Below are 18,738 nucleotides of genomic sequence, written 5' to 3'. Positions count from 1 at the left end.
GAGCCCGACAGGAAATCGGCGCAGCGCTGCGCTAATGACAGGCAGTGAGACACCCAGATGTGCGGCTGCAGAGATTGGGCAATGTCTCACTGCCTGTGATTAGCGATGCGCCGCCTTCCTGGTGGGCTCTGCACGTGGACCATGCGAACAGGTCTGAGCAGTGTTATTTAGCAGTTTTCTCCCCTCTCTGTAGGCTCATGTTCCTACTTTCCTCAATCTCAGAGTCAGAACCAACATCAGAATCAATTAATACCTGAGCATCGTTAAGGAGCAAGTAGCTAATGCTGTATTCAAATAACTCTGCCATGCATGATGCTGGGGCTATGGCAGGAGTAGCTGTGGACAAGGAGGCAGAATAAGCTGCTCTGGCAGCTGTGGTGGACTGCACAATTTGCCTCTGTTTGGGTAATGGAGGATAAGGAGGGCTGAGTAGGCCAGGACACCACCACCTCTGCATGCTCTGGCTGGATAGCATGGACAACATCACTAAGCAGAGAAAATGGTGCCCTGCCTGAGGATAGACCACGTCAACCTCTGCCTGTTGCACATACACTGCTGGCCCTCTTCACAGTCGCACTGAAATGTCTTTCTCTCTATGTTGGCCTCCCAGACATGATGCGGGGGGGGGGGGGGGGGGGTGACTTATTACCAAAATATAATAGAGTCAGAGAAATGTGTAATTTGGATGCACTTTATTCAATGGAAAAGTGGCGTTTAGTGCACTTTAACTTGAGGACTACCGCCAACAGATAACACACAGCAACCAAAAAAATGGGGAGGTGGTATACAGTACTAAATGTAATGTGATGTAAAACACTGCACTCCACAGACGCACTTCAATGTACTGCAGTAAAAGTGTACTGATGCACTCCACTGACACTAAAAAATAAGGAAGGTCATGCTGTGCTATCACTGTATTCACACTACACTCACAATAGAATCACTATAGCACACTAACTCGCTTGTAGCAATGAACAGCAATGTTCTATCTATCTCCACTCCAACAGCACACTGCAAATGACTCCTATGGGAAGGAACCATTTATATTGTGGGGTGGTTCTATAAGCAATGAGCCATGATTGGGCACAGTCATCATTGCTTTCTCCATTCATAGCAGACAGTGCTCTGTGCCCTGATTGGGCAAAGCCTTCATTGCTGCAGCCAGTCACATCTTAGAATACACTGTGGAAAGAACATAGACCCCCCATTGATCGGTGGGACTTTAAAAGTGACCAAGAACAATATATTGTATCAAAATAAAATAGTAAATTTTATTACAAAAAGCATATATTGAATAAAAGACTTGAGTCATCAAAGACAAAAAAGTACATTGATATCGATACATTTGATTGAATTTGCATAGTACGTGCAGACACAGGCTTTTTTGGATGAACCCAATGTTTCCGGCTTGATATCCTTCTTCAGGGTTTTTTTAACATCCACTGCCCAGTGTCTATTAACCACTTAAGGACCGCCGTATTGCCAATGTACGTCATTACAATGGCACAGGCAGGCACAAGCACGTACATGTACGTGCCTGCCTTCCAGCGGGTGGGGGGTCCGATCGGACCCCCTCCCGCTGGATACGGCGGTCCGTTTCCCTCCAGCAGCGATCCGTGATGAGGGGATGGCCGTTGGTTTCTGGCCACCCCCTCTCGATCGCTCGTGGCCAATGACGAACTTCCTCCCACTGTGTATTGTTTAACACAGGAAGGAGGAAGTGATGTCATTCTCCTCGGGGCCGTCTTTTTGACCGGACTACGAGGAGAAGACTAAAAGTAAGTGCACCAAAACACTACACTGACACATAGGTACCTACTGTCGCTAGGTAGCTAGTTATTTTTTTAGGTTCACCGCCAGGTTTTTATATCGCTAGGTACCCCGATATACTACCCAATAATGGTTTTAACCCCCTGATTGCCCCTAGTTAACCCTTTCACCAGCGATCACAGTATAAGTGTCACTGGTGACGCTGGTTAGCCAGTTAGTTATTCAGGTTCCCCGTCAGGTTTTTATATAGCGCCAGGGACCCCCATATACTACCTAATAAAAACTTGAACCCCCTGATTGCCCCTAGTTAACCCTTTCACCAGTGATCACCGTATAAGTGTTACGGGTGACTCTGGTTAGTTTGCTTTTTATAGCATCAGGGCACCCACCATTTATTACCCAATAAAGGTTTAACCCCCTGATCACCCGGCGGGTGATATCAATTAGGTTTTAGGGTCAGGGTCTGCGTCGCCCCAGGCAGCGCTAGGTTAGTGCCAGTACCGCTAACACCCACGCGCAAAGCATACACCTCCCATAGTGGTATAGAATCTGAACAGATCAATATCTGATCTGATCAGATCTATACTAGCGTCCCCAGCAGTTCAGGGTTCCAAAAAACGCATTGTTAGCGGGATCAGCCCAGATACCTGCTAGCACCTGCGTTTTGCCCCTCTGCCCAGCCCACCCAAGTGCAGTATCGATTGATCACTGTCACTTACAAAACACTAAACACATAACTGCAGCGATCGCAGAGTCAGGCCTGATCCCTGCGATCGCTAACAGTTTTTTTGGTAGCATTTTATATTTAAATCCGGAAGGCAGTGCTTGGTTTTCGGGGTCCCGTACGTGGCTAGGCTCCCAAAAAGTCCCCCACATGTGGTATCCCCGTACTCGGGAGAAGCAGCAGAATTTATTTTGGGGTGTAATTTGACTTCTGCCGATAGCATGTGTGAGCAATATATCATTTAGTGACAACTTTGTGCAAATAAAAAAAAGTTTGTAATATTCCCGCAACTTTTGGCAAAATATAAAATATTCCATGGACTCAACATGCCTCTCAGTAAATAGCTTGGGGTGTCTACTTTCCAAAATGGGGTCATTTTGGGGGGTTTTGTGCTATTTTGGCATTTTATGGCCTTCGAAACTGTGATAGGTAGTGAGGAGTTAAATCAAAAATTTGCACCCTTAGAAATCCTGAAGGTGGTGATTGGTTTTCGGGGTGCCGTGCGCGACTAGACTCCCAAAAAGTCCCACACATGTGGTATCCCCATACTCGGGAGAAGTAGCGGAATATATTTTGGGGTACAATTCCACATATAACCATGGCATGTGTGAGCAATATATCATTTAGTGACAACGTTTTGTAAAAAAAATTTTTATTTTTATTTTTTGTCATTATTCAATCCCTTGGGACAAAAAAAAAATATTCAATGGTCTCAACATGGCCCTCAGCAAATAGCTTGGGGTGTCTACTTTCCAAAATGGGTCATTTGGGGGGGTTTTGTGCCATCTTGGCATTTTATGGCCTTCAAAACTGTGATAGGTAGTGAGGAGTAAAATAAAAAATTTATGCCCTTAGAAATCCTGAAGGCGGTGCTTGGATTTCGGGGTCCCGTACGCGGCTAGGCTCCCAAAAAGTCCCACACATGTGGTATCCCCGTACTTAGGAGAAGCAGTAGAATGTATTTTGGGGTGTCATTTCACATATGCCCATAGCATGTGTGAGCAATATATCATTTAGTGACAACTTTTTGTAAAAAAATTTTATATTTTTTTTGTCATTATTCAATCCCTTAGGACAAAAAAAAAAAAATTCAATGGGCTCAACATACCCATCAGCAATTTCCTTGGGGTGTCTACTTTCCAAAATGGGGTCATTTGGGGGGGGGGGGGGTTTGTACTGCCCTGCCATTTTAGCACCTCAAGAAATGAGATAGGCAGTCATAAATTAAAAGCTGTGTAAATTCCAGAAAATGTACTCTAGTTTGTAGACGCTATAACTTTTGCGCAAACCAAAAAATATACGCTTATTGACATTTTTTTTACTAAAGACATGTGGCTGAATAAATTTTGCCCTCAATGTATGACTAAAATTTAGTTTATTCGATTTTTCTTATAACAAAAAGAAGAAAATATATTTTTTTTTCAAACTTTTCGCTCTTTTTCCATTTATATCGCAAAAAAAAAAATTGCAGAGGCAATCAAATACCATCAAAAGAAAGCTCTATTTGTGGGAAGAAAAGGACGCGAATTTTGTTTGGGTGCAATATTGCATGACCGCACAATTACCAGTTAAAGCAGCGCAGTGCGAAATTGGAAAAAGACCTCTGGTCCTTAAGGTGTTTATTGATCTGGGGCTGAAGTGGTTAAAAAGTGTATATATACACATCATTTATTAGTTTGTATAAACAATATATCTTTTCTTTTTATTTCAAAATTATGTAGAAGCACACATGGTGAATAGCACAGGTAACATACCAGTTATGAGTTTCCCCCAATATCCAGGAGGCAGTGAAGGTTCCAGGAGATAAAACAATAGAAAAAAGGCTATTTTAGCGTGACCCCAAATTGCTCCACGCATATCCCCCAGCGAAGGTCGGCAAATCCCCCAGAGATGAATCAGATGGAATGATCTGAAATGAAGCATGATCTAGTATAACGGGGTATAAACTGATATGATATGAACACAATTGATGGAGTTGTAAAACATACCTATGGGGAAAACGTATCAGAGGTGTTGCCGCACAGCAAGGGTACATCCAATGTTTGTAAATTGGCTGAAAGAGTATACAGTATTTTTCCAGCCCATGGGGTATATCTGCATACAAGATGCATACAAATGAGGGAATAAGAATTTATAAGCCATCCATAAGGCCAGACAGTGTGGTTTAAACCTCTTTCCCTTGGGGGGTTCCCTTAAAGCTCTCAGGTGGATGACTCCCCTGAATGTTGCTGGGGCACTAGGACAGGTGAGGTGACCATAACCCCAGGGGCCACGTCTGCTCGCTCTTCCCTCCATTACCTGAAGGTGGCTGATGGTCGGGAGGGCCGCTGTTTATCTCCTGATGCCTCTGGTTTCCATAGGGCCGGGGGAGGCTGGGTTCAGTCTGCCTGGGAGGACGGTGCCATTCCGTGACCAGTCGGCGCGTGCGGAAGCCGTTACTGCGCATGTCCAGTAGCCACTGAGTCTTGCGTGAGATCATTTCTGGCGGCTGTGGACTTAAAAAAAAAAAATATGTCGCTGAACACTAAATGCTGACGCTGGCTTAGCAGAGCGTTGGCAGCAAGCAGGACAGAGCGAGGGCGGCTAGAGATCCACAATCTCTCGGAGGTCTGAGCGACAGCACATGCTTCATCTATGCCGCTGTAAAGATGGAGAAAGAGAGGGTGGATCAGAGCTCACAGCACCAGAGGTTGCCACAGGGGGTGAGTAACTCTCCTTGAGCTAAGGTGGGGGGTGACAATTGGAGTGGCCCCTTTTTTTCCCCCTTCCCCCTGAAAAATTTGACTTGGCTAATGGTAACCTTTATTTTCAGTGACAGAATGCCATGCCCAGGGGACGTTCAGCAGGTCAAAAGCTAAAGCCACGTCTAAATCTAGGCGCTGTGGGTACTTTAATGATAAGCTTACACAGGACCAAAACAAGCCTTTCTGTTACAAATGCATCTACAAGCTGGCAGGCAAGGAGACTGCACAAGTGACAAAAGAATGCCGGGCACTGCAGACAGAGATGCTGACCATCCTTTAAGGCTACATTTCAAAAATGTCAGGGAGAGGTCCCTTCAGGAAAGGAGAGTACTCCCTCACAAGAAGACAGATCCACCTATACGGGTGGATCTCAGGAGCCTGCCCCCTACTATTCTGATGAGGAGGAGGTTTGTGACTCAGAGCTGAGCTCCCATGAGGCGGGTGAAGATTCTGATCAGGACAGCCAGATAGAGGCTAAGCCTGGGGGACATCCTTTCTCAGTGGAGGATATGGAGCGACTCCTCAGGGCCATTTATGCCTCGGAGGACATTCAGTTGCCCTCAGCCCAGGTGTCAGCTCAGGACAGGGTTAACAGAGGTCTGGTTAAACTAGCACCCCTGATCTAGATCCTTCCCAGTGCACCAATCCCTTTAAAGATATAATTTTAAGGGAATGGAAGGAGCCTGAGTGGAAACTCTTAAAGCTTAAAACCTGGAAGCGTAGGTGCCCTTTTAAGGAGGAGGAGGATAAATTCTTTAAGGTCCCACGTTTAGGTGCGTCCTTGGTGCAGGTGTCTAAGAGGTCGGACCTGTGCTTTGAGGACTCGGGCAACATCCATGGTCAAATGGATAAGAAATCCGAGACGTTACGTAGGGCCTGGGAGGCCAATGCTGCGGCGATGGGCCCAGCGTTAGCCTCTGCATGTGTGGCCAGAAACGCGGACGCATTGCTCAAGTTGATGGACCATGTCTTGTGTAAAAAGGAGTCCAAGGAGGTGCTAGACTCCCTGGAGGTCATTGGGAGGGCGATGGCTTACCTAGCAGACGTGGTGGTAGAGACAGTAAGAACGACTGCTAAGTCAGTGGCATTACTGAACTCAGCCAGGAGGGCCCTTTGGGTCAAAACGTTGGATGGAGACTTTACTTCTGTGTGGTATCCCCTTTTAGGGCTCCCTCCTCTTTTGGGTAGGGATTGGAACAGGTTCTTTTCCCAATCCACGGAAAAGAGTAAAATGTTCCCTACAATGCCCAAGAAGGAGAAAGGGAAGACGTTTTTTCGACCAGAGGAAGAAGTGGGGGATTGGAAGAGGCAAGGAAAAAAGTGGGACAGGACATTCCAGTAAGGATACAAATTGACGCCAACATAAAATTTGGCGCAAGGCTCTCAGTTTCTTCCCCAGTGGGAAAAGATCTCAGAGAGTCCTTACATCCTAAATCTCATAAGAGAAGGATACAAGTTGGAGTTTCAGTCTCTCCCCCCCTCAAAAGTTTCTCGTTACTCGTCCTCCCAGGGACTCACTAAAAGCAGGAGGCCTTTTAGGAAGTGTCTGCAAACTCGCAGAACAGGAGGTGATTACCCCTGTTCCAGTGGGTCAGATGACTCTAGGATTCTACTCCCATGTTTTTGTGGTTCCAAAGCCATCAGGGCGGTTTTCGGCTGATTATCAATGTGCGGAAATTAAACCGGTACTTCATGTACAAAAGATTCAGGATGGAAAGCATCTACATGGTCAGAAAACACCTTCAGAAAGGAGTTTTCATGATTGTGTTAGATCTGAAAGATGCTTATTTGCATGTACTTATTGCCCCAGAACATCAAAATTACCTGCGATTGACTGTACACATGGAGCAGGGGGTAGAGCATTGGCAGTTCAGGGCACTCCCTATTGGCCTTACAGCCAGTCCAAGAATCTTCACTAAGGTTCTCTCGGAGGTGGTATCTTTTCTATACCTTCAGAGGGTAGCACTGATACCATACCTAGACGATCTGTTGATTTACAGTCCGTCCAGAGAACCGCTCCAGAGAGATCGGGATTTAGTCTTGGCCACTCTGGATTCGCTGGGTTGGATGGTCAGTCACAAGAAGTCCTCTCTGGTCCCATCGCAGTCCAAGGTGTACCTAGGGTACCAGCTGGACTCGGTGGCCCAGAAAATTTTTCTTTCCCTGGAAAAGGTTTGGAAAATTCAGGGGGCAGTGACAGACCTCCTTGAGGCCGGAGAGGTCTCATGGAGGAGGGTTATGAGAGTGCTGGGGTTCATGGCCTCCTGCATTCCAGCTGTTCCTTAGGCTTAACTTCACTCCCGGGGCCTCCAGGGCTTCCTTCTTTCCTTTTGGGATGGGAGGAGAGAATCCCTGGAGGTGAGAGCTCCTCTGAGGAGTAAAAAAAAACTCCCTAGAGTGGTAGGTTGAACAGGTCGAGCTATCGGGAGGTCAGACTTGAACACAGCTAGATCTGATAAACATAACGACGGACGCAAGCTCATGGGACTGGGGTGCTCATTTGGGAGAGTGCTATGCCCAGGGTCACTGGAACCGGAGTCAGAGCAGAGTTTCCTCCAATTTCAGAGTGCTTCTGGTGGTCGGGGAGGTGTTGAGTTTTTTCGTGGAACAGGTCCAAGGGAGAGAGGTACAGATATTCTCAGACAATCAGGTAGCGGTGTCCTACTTGAACCATCAAGGAGGAACAAAGTCTCAGAGATTGAGGGCGCTAGCTCTAGAGATCCTAGGGGAGGCAGAGAAGAATATTCTCAATCTCTTGGCAATTCATATAAAGGGCTCACTCAATTTTACAGGCTGACTTCCTCAGCAGGCAACCCATTCGTCAGGGAGAGTGGGAGCTGGACAAGGAAATTTTTGGCAAACCAGAGATAGATTTGTTTGCCTGTCAGAAGAACACAAAGCTTCAGAGATTCTTCTCTCTCACCAGAGAACAAGGGTCGGGGGGGGGGGTGGACGCCCTCGCTCAGAATTGGGATTTCGGTTTGGGGTATGCCCCCCCCCCCCATAGTACTCATTCCCCGGGTGTTACAGAAACTATTCCAGTCAAACGGAGATTTCATTCTGATTGTGCCCTGGTGGCCAAAGTGAGCCTGGTTCTCCACCATGTGGAGATGGTCAATGGCTCCTCCGTTGCATCTCCCGGTCCGGCGGGATCTCCTTTGCCAGGGCCCAGTCGTTCATCCCAATCTGGGGGTTTCTATCTCTGACGGCCTGGCTTTTGAGAGGCAGATCCTCAGGAATAGTGGATGTTCGGAGAAGGTAATTGATATACTCCTCATTTAGTAGGAAGAAGGTCACCATACAGATCTATGCCAAGGTCTGGAAAGTCTTCTCCCACTGGGTGCAGTCTAAGGAGGGAGCTCTCCAAATGGTTCTGACCGTTTTTAGAATTTCTCTTTTATCTTAATGCATTCTGTGCATTAAGATAAAAAGCATTTTATGTGCAGCAGCCTCTCTAATACTTACCTGAGCCCATATGTTGCACAAGAGACTCAGCCAACGAGGAGGGAGAGTCCTGGAGAGCCGAGACAGCAGTGAAGTGCCACTGGCTCCCACTGAGGTCAGTTGAAGTCAGTGACCCATTGAGGAGAGAGAGGGAGTGGGGCTGGCCGCAGCTCCGTGTCTGAATGGACACATGGAGCTGCGGCTCAGCTTGGGTGCCCCCACAGCAACAGGAGGGAGGGGCCAGGAGTGCTGAAGAAGGACCAGAGAAGATGAAAAAAGAGACTTTAGTATTACCTTAATGCATATGCAGAGTTGACATTGACCTGTCATCTGCCGGCTCCAGCTCACTATGGCGCATGACCGATTACCAAGTTGCTCAAGTGGCCCTTGCTCTTCAAAAGGTTGGGCACCCCTGCTTGTAAATATTGCAAAAAGAATACCTGTTGTTCCTGGCAAACGTTCATTGAGCTCCTATTTTCTTTACTGCACTGAAATCCCTAGCGTTCTTATTGTCTGTCTCAGTTTTTCTTTGTAGACTACAAAACGCCTCCCTCTTCTCATATGGAGATGGGGAAGTGTTCTGTATACCAAACTGGGAACAAGCGGCCTAGGGTGACACTGCTGCTCCTCCATAGATAGTACATATAGGTCATATCTAAGATAGATTGAGTGAGTGTAGTCATCTTAAGACCGGAAATGGGTTAGTGGCAGGTTGTACCAGTGAAAATAAAGGTGAAAAAATTATTTTTTATTGTGATATATTGTACAGTGCCTCTTATTTAAAAAAAAAATGCAGCCACCACATCTAAGAACTGGTTTAGATTAGAGCTGCACAATTAATCGTCAAGAATCATTATCGTGATCTTGACTAAAGTGTTTCACAATGCTTTCTATGCAAAGAATTCTCTCTGCTCTGCTGAAGCCATAGCCATCAAAAGAAAGGAAGAGAAAAACTGGGCAGTCTGTCAAGAATCACAACATTCTTTATCTGCTGAACTTAAGTATAAACATTGTAACAATTTGTCAATGGAATAGACTTTGTGTGTTAGGCCTCATGCACACGAGACGCAGTTAAACGCGCGTTCAGATGCAGTTGGACAGTTTTTTCAACTGCACCTGAACTCATTCAATGTTATCCTATGTGTCCATGCACACAGTCTCGTTTTTTTCCGTTTATATGCAGTTGCGTTTAATCTCGTTTTTCCAGAAGCAAAAAAATGCGTTCAGAAACAAAAATTTCTGCGTTTCAGACGCAAAACGCGGCTAAACGCGGCACCCGCGTTTAGCCGCGTTTGCGTTTATATGCGTTTTTAAAGGTGACCTTTTTTTTTACATTAAAAATCTCAAAAATGATTGCAAATGATGAAAAACCATTAGAAAAATATTTTAAACAATTGCAATTGCAAGTGGACAATCCACAACTTGTGGCAAGTGACGTGGCAAGTGGACAATCCACAACTTGTGGCAAGTGACATGGCAGGTGGCAAGTGATGTGGCAAGTGGACAATCCACAACTTGTGGCAAGTGACGTGGCAGGTGAAGTGGCAAGTGACGTGGAAAGTGGACAATCCACAACTTGTGGCAGGTGATGTGGCAAGTGACCTGGCAGGTGACGTGGCAAGTGACTTGGCAGGTGACGTGGCAAGTGGAAAATCAACAACTTGTGGCAGGTGACTGGCATGTGACGTGGCAAGTGGACAATCCATAACTTGTGGCAGGTGACGTGGCAAGTGACGTGGCAAGTGGACAATCCACTTGTGGCAGGGGACGTGGCAAGTGACGTGGCAAGTGGACAATCCACTTGTGGCAGGTGATGTGGCAAGTGACGTGGCGAGTGGACAATCCACAACTTGTGGCAGGTGATGTGGCAAGTGATGTGGCAAGTGGACAATCCACTTGTGGCAGGTGACGTGGCAGGGGACGTGGCAAGGGACGTGGCAAGTGGACAATCCACAACTTGTGGCAGGTCATGTGGCTGGTGACGTGGCAAGTGGACAATCCACATCTTGTGGCAGGTGACGTGGAAAGTGGTGTGGCAAGTGGACAATCCACAACTTGTGGCAGGTGATGTGGCTGGTGACGTGGTAAGTGGACAATCCACAACTTGTGGCAGATGGCATGGCAGGTGACGTGGAAAGTGGACAATCCACATCTTGTGGCAAGTGACGTGGCAGGTGATGTGGCAAGTGACGTGGCAAGTGGACAATCCACAACTTGAGGCAGGTGACGTGGCAGGTGATGTGGCAAGTGATGTGGCAGGTGACGTGGCAGGTGACGTGGCAAGTGACATGGCAAGTGGACAATCCACATCTCGTGGCAAGTGACGTGGCAGGTGATGTGGCAAGTGACGTGGCAAGTGGACAATCCACAACTTGTGGCAGGTGACGTGGCAGGTGATGTGGCAAGTGACGTGGCAGCTGACGTGGCAAGTGACATGGCAAGTGGACAATCCAAAACTTGTGGCAGGTGACGTGGCAGGTGACGTGGCAAGTGATGTGGCAAGTGGACAATCCACAGCTTGTGGCAAGTGACGTGGCAAGTGGACAATCCACAACTTGTGGCAGGTGACGTGGCAGGTGACGTGGCAAGTGAACAATCCACAACTTGTGGCAGGTGACGTGGCAAGTGACGTGGCAGGTGATGTGGCAAGTGACGCGGCAAGTAGACAATCCACAACTTGTGGCAGGTGATGTGGCAAGTGACGTGGCAGGTGATGTGGCAAGTCACGTGGCAAGTGGACAATCCACAATTTGTGGCAGGTGACGTGGCAGGTGATGTGGCAAGTGGACAATCCCCAACTTGTGGCAAGTGACGTGGCAAGTGGACAATCCACAACTTGTGGCAGGTGCCGTGGCAAGTGACACGGCAAATGCAAGTGTACAACTGCTCTCTATGCTGCTGCTGCTCACTCTGATCAAAATAGCAGAAATAGTTAAAAAAAATGCTTTGAGAGCTTGGGGAGGGTCTACATGATGTTATCTTTATAAACGCGTTTAAACGCAAACGCGTCTAAACGCGGCATGCAAACGCGGCAAAACGCGCGTTTCTAATTTTTTTTAACAGAGGTTTCATCTGCGTCTCGTGTGCATGAGGCCTTAGGCTCGGTTCACACAGTAGGCGGCACGACTTGCAGCGCCGCGACCTGCCGCGACCTCAGCGGCGACTTGCAAAGCGACTTCTGTATAGAAGTCAATGCAAGTCACCCGAAGTCGCCGCAAAAGTAGTACAGGAACCTTTTTTCTAAGTCGGAGCGACTTGAGTTGCTCCTATTAGAATGGTTCCGTAGTACAGAACGGGGCGCGACTTGTCAGGCGGCGAAGTCGCCTGGACAAGTCGCCCCTGTGTGAACCGAGCCTAAGTGAAAAAATGTAACCTCTTAAACGCTAAACCTTTTTCTGACATTTGTTAGTTTCAAGTTGAAATCATTTTTTTTTTTTGCTAGAAAATTACTTAGAACCCCCAAATATAATATATATATATATATATATATATATATATATAATATATATATATAAAATATTTTTTAGTAGACACCCTAGAGAATAAAATGGTGGTTGTAATATTTTATGTCACACTGTATTTGCGCAGCGGTATTTCAAATGCAATTTTTTTGGAAAAAGTTAACCCCCTTTTTTTTTTTTTGTATAATGTGAACGATTTTACGGCACGGGAATTGTGATCTTTTTATTCTAAGCAAACAAAAAAACGTGATTCTCATTTTGGCCAGAATTGTGCAGCTCTAGTTTAGATACTCCTTTTTAAATTTGAACTTTTTTGGTAAAAGTAGAAACCCGCAGTTTATACTTTGCAGGGACACCATTGGTAGGAATTTGCATGTTCTCCCTGTGTCTACGTGAGTGTTTATATTTTTGGATTCTAGAAGAAAAAAAAGGTGTGAATGTTGTAGGGACACTAGATTGTGAGGAGAGAGACTGATGTGAATAAATCACAGGATCTCTGAAAGTGCTATTATATAAATACAGGAAACAAATAATCCCAGCAAGACTCAATAGAAGTATTTAATGAAGATATGGAACTGTATTTTCAGTATGATAGGCAGTATTGGAGGCACTAACTACATCATACCCATGCTTACCAGCAATCTGGATTGTAAGTTTTGCGAGTGGGAGGTGATCTACTGCACAAGCTATGAAGTACGTTGTCTGTTTTTATCATTTTCACATTTTCCCCTGAATCCTTTCTTTTATGTGTAACAAGGCAGAAAGCTCCAAGGCAACCGCTTCTCGAGGAGAATATCTTCAAATTCTAGTGAGACTGGTTCTGCTTCTAGAACTTGAAATAAACAACAGCAAATATTTTTTGTATTAATGTTAGCTCCTTATTACAGCACATATGGCCAGAAGTCTCTGGTGTAAAGATGAGAAATCTCTTTTAAAGCAATGCAAGCAAATGTGTCTATTTGTGGATAAGATGAATAAGGAAGTGATTATTGGTGGAGTTGGAGGGGAAAACATAGCTGCTCACTGGTGGAGAGTAAAGTAGTGTATGTTGGTGCTGTGGTGGAGAGCGAGTAGGTGTACATCAGTGCAGTGGCAGACAGGTAGGAATTGTGTGTTGGTGCAGTGGCAGGAAGTAAGTGCCAAAGGGTGCGTGTTAATGCAGTGGTGTAACTTGTCGCGTTGGTGGAGGATTAGGAGGTGCGTGACCAGGGCTGGTGCAAGGATTTTTGTCTATTTAGGCAAAGCTGCATTTTTGCAGGGACGTTGGATTTTTGGAAACTTTGGGAATGATTGATATGCAGAATGCTAATAGGTGCTGGATGGGGATCACTATGTGATGGATAGCTGATAGCTTACTTTTTTTAATGTGCAAATTTTTAATAAAATGTATTGTACCTCAACAGTCCATCTGTGTTCTGTATTCTCCCTCTCTCCCTCTCTCTCCCTCCCCTCTCCCTCTTCCCCCCTCTCTCTCTCTCTCCCTCTCCCCCCCCAGAATATAAATACTTTTTACACAATTGTGTCACTGTATCCTAAATGTGTTTTTAATTAGTTGTGGGATTAAGCATGCCTTATGGGTGTGACCAAAAAAGTACCTGTATAGTGTAAACAGGGGTGTTACAATGGTGGTTATGCATATGGAAAGGAAAAGAAAGATGTGGTGTAGAGGATAGGGAGGGAAAAGTGGGATAAGGCAGGCAGGGCCTGGATCTGTGTAGTCCAATAGATGCACCCAATTCAATTCCTTTATACATAAAGCTGTTGGATAAAATTTGGTGGCAGAGAAGGTTTCATGCATGGGGTCCATATTTTAGCATAGTTTTGTTTAGTATTGCTGTTCTCTCAATCAAAGTGCATGCAGTTCATCATCATAATTATAACAAGTATGGACATTTTAAACATTTTATGCAGATTGTTTCACTTTCTGTATGTCTCTTGTTTGTCGGTTTCTTTACCTCTCCATGACAACCCTACCTATTACTAACAAACCACATTAGCCAGCGCACCCACACTGTAAATAATGTTTATATATAGCTGGTGAAGATCACTCTCTACATTATCTGTTACTATGTGATTGATTTTTTATTTTTATTTTTTCATTTTAAAGTGTGGAACCTATAGCCGTACACACAACTCTTGCGCTCATTAGTTTTCTCCTGTGACAAGTCAAGGCAATTCTATAAATAAAAAATCCTTTTTGAGAGGCATTATATTTTTGGTAATATCCTACGTATTTTGCCAATATAGAAATGGCAAAAATTTAGGTTTATGCGATCATCTTGCACAGAATGTAACAAGCAAAACTTCAATTTTATAGTGTGGGTTTTGCAAAAAAAAAAAAATATATATATATATGTGTGGGGTTTTATAATCTAATAACTATGGGTATGTGCAAGCTATTATACATATTTTTATTTATGTCCAAGTGTTTGTTGAAGTCAACATAATTCCAATAATGTATGGCTAGTAGCCACAATAACAGTCAAACCTTCACCAATATTAAAAAATCATGACAAGGTTGTGGCAATAAAAGTGAAAAACATAGCAGCCTGGGCCTACAGACACTCGGCACACTTGCAGTGTTTAGCAGCCCAGTCTTGGAGCCACACACATGTAGCGTATATTCGCTCCACTCATCACCACACGAAGCGGGGCCACTGAGAATTGGTGTACATCTACATCCACTCATAAGTGCACTGTGTTTGGGCGCTGGACACAGTGCACTATGGGAATCGTCATGTCTATGCAATCACGAGATTGCAGATGGGGTGCTTCATTGGTGGGGCTTGGAGCTGCTTTGTGGCGCAGTCCATCGCGCTGAACAGCTTGCGCCCGTAGTGTATCGCTACGGCCAAGTGCTTTGTTCTCAGTGTGAGAACGTCCCTTCTCGCGGGCTGCAATAAGATGACCTTGAGGAATAATCCCCTTGTGAAGGGGCTGCCCCACCCCACTGAACACATGGCGACAGCTGGGAACTAGCTGCCGCTGGAGGGGACAGAGACAGATGCGGCATGAGGGAGGGCTGTGCTGCTGGGGACACGTGAGGAGGACTCTGCTCTGCTGATGGGTACACAGATGTAAGGAGGACTCTGCTGACACCATAACAACCATGGTACCGGGATGATTGAAGCTCTAACACCAGTTATTTGGAGCATCTTTATCTGCTGATTGTTAAACTTTCTGGAATAAACACATTTCTATTGTTGTGTAGGATCTCTCTCTCTCTCTCTCCACGCCCACTATTTCGCTGAAACCTCACCAATTTTTGTCAAGTGGGAGGGGTCTAAATCCCGTGCCATCTGGCTGTGGCTGCTTCTTACACCAGGGACCAAAGATCTATATTATTATATGCTCCGTTATAGCCAAGTCTAGATGCCTATCATATTTTGAAGCTCATCCATACATATGTCAGTGATAGGGCTGAAACAACTATCGATTAATCGATTATAAAATTAATCGATTACCATTTTCATAATTGATTATTTGGCCAGTAATATAATGGGGTTTAAAAAAAAAACTAAAATGAGCCCTTTATAGTACAAAAATATAATCACTACTATAAATATTACTTTTACTGTTCTACAGTAAAAAAAAAATGAACCCCTTCCAGTATTTATCTGCTTTTTTTTGTACTATAAAGGGCTAATTTTAGTCTTTTTAAGCCCATTATGTTACTAAATGTCTTAAGCCTGGTTCACATCTATATGTTTAATGATGCTTTAAGCAGAAACGCATTACAGTTCATTTACATGGTTTCCTATGGGACACGTTCATATCTATGCTTTTTTCAGCCACCGCATATTTGGAAAGAGTCAGGGACTTTTAACGCAAAACTGTGCTTTTTTTCGGTTCAATATACTTCAATGGAGTAGCTGCAGAAAAGAATGTAATGCATTTTTGCAGCAATTTGTGTTTTTGAATCAAATCGCACAGCAAAAAGCACTGCAGAAACAGATCAACAGCAAAAACTGCATAGGTGTGTACCGAGCCTTATGCTGGCCTCACAGATCATTTTTCAGGTGAGAATATTCAGATGAAAAATCTTTGTACATTCGCTGAATGAAAGAATTTTGTTTGAACTTTTCACTTAATTTCTGAACAAAAACCACATACACTGTCTGAAAATTCCTTTGACCAAGAAGTTTTCTATTTCCAAATTTTCCCGTCACTGTGGTTGAAAATGAACGTAAATTTGACCCACTTTTTTTTTTTTTTTAAGGTTATTAATCAATTATGAAAATAATCGTTAGTTGCAGCCCTAGTCAGTGACTTTGAACTTTGAGTCTAATACCCACCCCTCCGCCGCTAGTGTGCTGAGTGTCTGTGTGTGTGTGTGTGCGCAAGTGAGCCCGGGATGCTATGTTTTTCACTTTTTATTGTGACAACGTTGCCATGATTTTTTAATTTTGGTGAAGGTTTTACTGTTATTATGGCTAATAGCCATACATTATTGGAATTTTTCTCTCTTTCCTGTTAATAAACTTTGTATCTATGCTGCTGTGAGTTCCATATTGAAGCCTCTTTACAAACCTGCTTGGCTTGTTTTATTTTATTTGCATTTTCTATTTGGCTTTGGGGTCCCCAACCTACTAAGTTGAGTCGGTAATATGAATACTTTCAGTGTTGATATTTTCCCTATTTTATCATGTAATTTTGAAGTTGACTTAAACAATAATTAACCACTTAAGGATTGCCTCATGCCGATATACGTCGGCAGAATGGCATGGCTGGGCACAATCACATACCGGTACGTGATTCTTTAAGTGCCCAGCCGTGGCGCGGGAGCGTGCCGCCAATGGAGCGCTCCTGACCCGGTCCTGAGCTCCGTGACCGTGTCCGCGGGACTCAACTGCCAGTGTCATTTACACAGGAATCAGTGCATTTAAATAGCACTGATTGCTGTATAAATGACAATGGCCCCAAAAATGATGTGTCCACCATAATGTTGCAGTCACAATAAAAATCGCTGATCGCCGCCATTACTAGTAAAAAAAAAATATTAATAAAAATGCTGTAAAACTATCCCCTATTTTTGTAAACGCTGTAACTTTTGCGCAAAGCAATCAGTCTTTTAATTGCAAACTTTTATTTTTATTTTTTTTACCAAAAATATGTAGAATATGTGTGGGCCTAAACTGAGGAAAAGTTTTTTTATATATTTTTTGAGGATATTTATTATAGTAAAATCTATTTTTTCAAAATTGTCGCTCTATTTTTGTTTATAGTGCAACAAATAAAATTTTGTCGAATACGTATCATCCTAAACTGAGGGTGGAAAAAAATGTTTTTTTTTTTTTTTGGGGGGGATATTCATTATAGCAAAAGTAAAAAATGCGTTTTTTTTTTTTTTTTTTTTTTTTGAGGGGTTTTCAAAATTGTTGCTTTTTTTTGGGGTTTTATAGTGCAAAAAATAAAAACCGCAGAGGTGATCAAATGCCACCGAAAGAAAGCTCTATTTGTGGGAAAAAAAGAACGCCAATTTTGTTTGGGAGCCATGTCGCACGACCGCACAATTGTCATTTAAAGCGAGTGCCGAATCGCAAAAAGGGGCCTGGTCGTTTGGCTGCAAATTGGTCCGGGGGTTAAGTGGTTAATTCACAAGTACATAGAGGAGCACCCAGGTCCAGATTCTTGCGTGCAATAGACATATTACAATGCAGTTTGGATAGGATATATTAAAACAAGAAAAAGTGTTCATAGCTTAGTAGCAATGGGTAAATTGAGAGAGTCCCAAGTTGGATCATTTAACATTCACCATTACAACAAATTTAGAAGTTAATTTCAGTTAAAATTTGTAAACAGAAACAAACAGGATCATCAAAGTGCGATGCCCCCCCAACTTTGGTGTTTAGAGAGATGTATCTGCTCACAGCTCAAGGAACCCCTAACAACCGCTTGAGGAGCCAAAGTGATCCATGGAACCAATGTCCAAGAAACGCTGAGTAATCTCATAAAAGTGACACATGTATCGGATATTATTATATTATTATCCACTTGCCGCCCGCCATATAGCAAAGTGGTTTCAATACACTGACCATATGACGTCTTCAGGATATTGAGTTGCTGCAGGGTGTATCGTTGTTGCAGGGTGTCAGTCTGATGGAGACTCTTTACCAAGTGATCAGCCATGTATAATCATGGCTGATTACGATGTAAGCAGGAAGAGCCCATGATTTGCTTTTCCTCACTCACTGTCAGACGCGAGTAGAGTAGAGCCGATCGTCTGCTCCTCCTCTGAGGGGGGATCTGTGCTGATCGATTATCAGCGCAGCACCACCCCCCCCCCCGGGATGACCACCAGGGACGCCGCTAGGACCACCAGGGATGTCACCACCAGGTATGCCACCCTAGACCACCAGGGATGCCAATTGGTGCCCACAATGGATGGCAATCAGTGCCCACAATGGACATCACTGATTGGCAGGCATTATTTGGCACTGATTGACATCCATCAGTGACATACATTATGCATCCATACATCTGTGCCCATCCGTGCCGCTTATCAGTGCCCATCAATGCCACCTCATTGGTACCCATCAGTGTCCGTCCATTGTAGCCCCATCAGTGAAGGAGAAAAAATACTTATTTACAAAGA

The 18,738-nt window shown here is 44.4% G+C and overlaps 1 protein-coding gene across 1 annotated transcript in view; it reads left to right on the top strand.

Annotated features, from left to right (window-relative positions):
- The window catches only part of ZNF277 (zinc finger protein 277), a 120,684-nt gene that overhangs the window by 15,545 nt on the left and 86,401 nt on the right, over window positions 1–18,738 (top strand). The window lies entirely within an intron of this gene.

Source organism: Lithobates pipiens, unplaced genomic scaffold (genome assembly GCF_037356315.1).
Source record: "Lithobates pipiens isolate NorthernLeopardFrog02 unplaced genomic scaffold, aLitPip1_a1.2 Scaffold_8, whole genome shotgun sequence".
Classification (NCBI taxonomy): domain Eukaryota; kingdom Metazoa; phylum Chordata; class Amphibia; order Anura; family Ranidae; genus Lithobates; species Lithobates pipiens.
The sequence above is the reverse complement of the archived record's forward strand: the minus strand, read 5'-3'. Positions and strand labels throughout refer to the sequence as shown.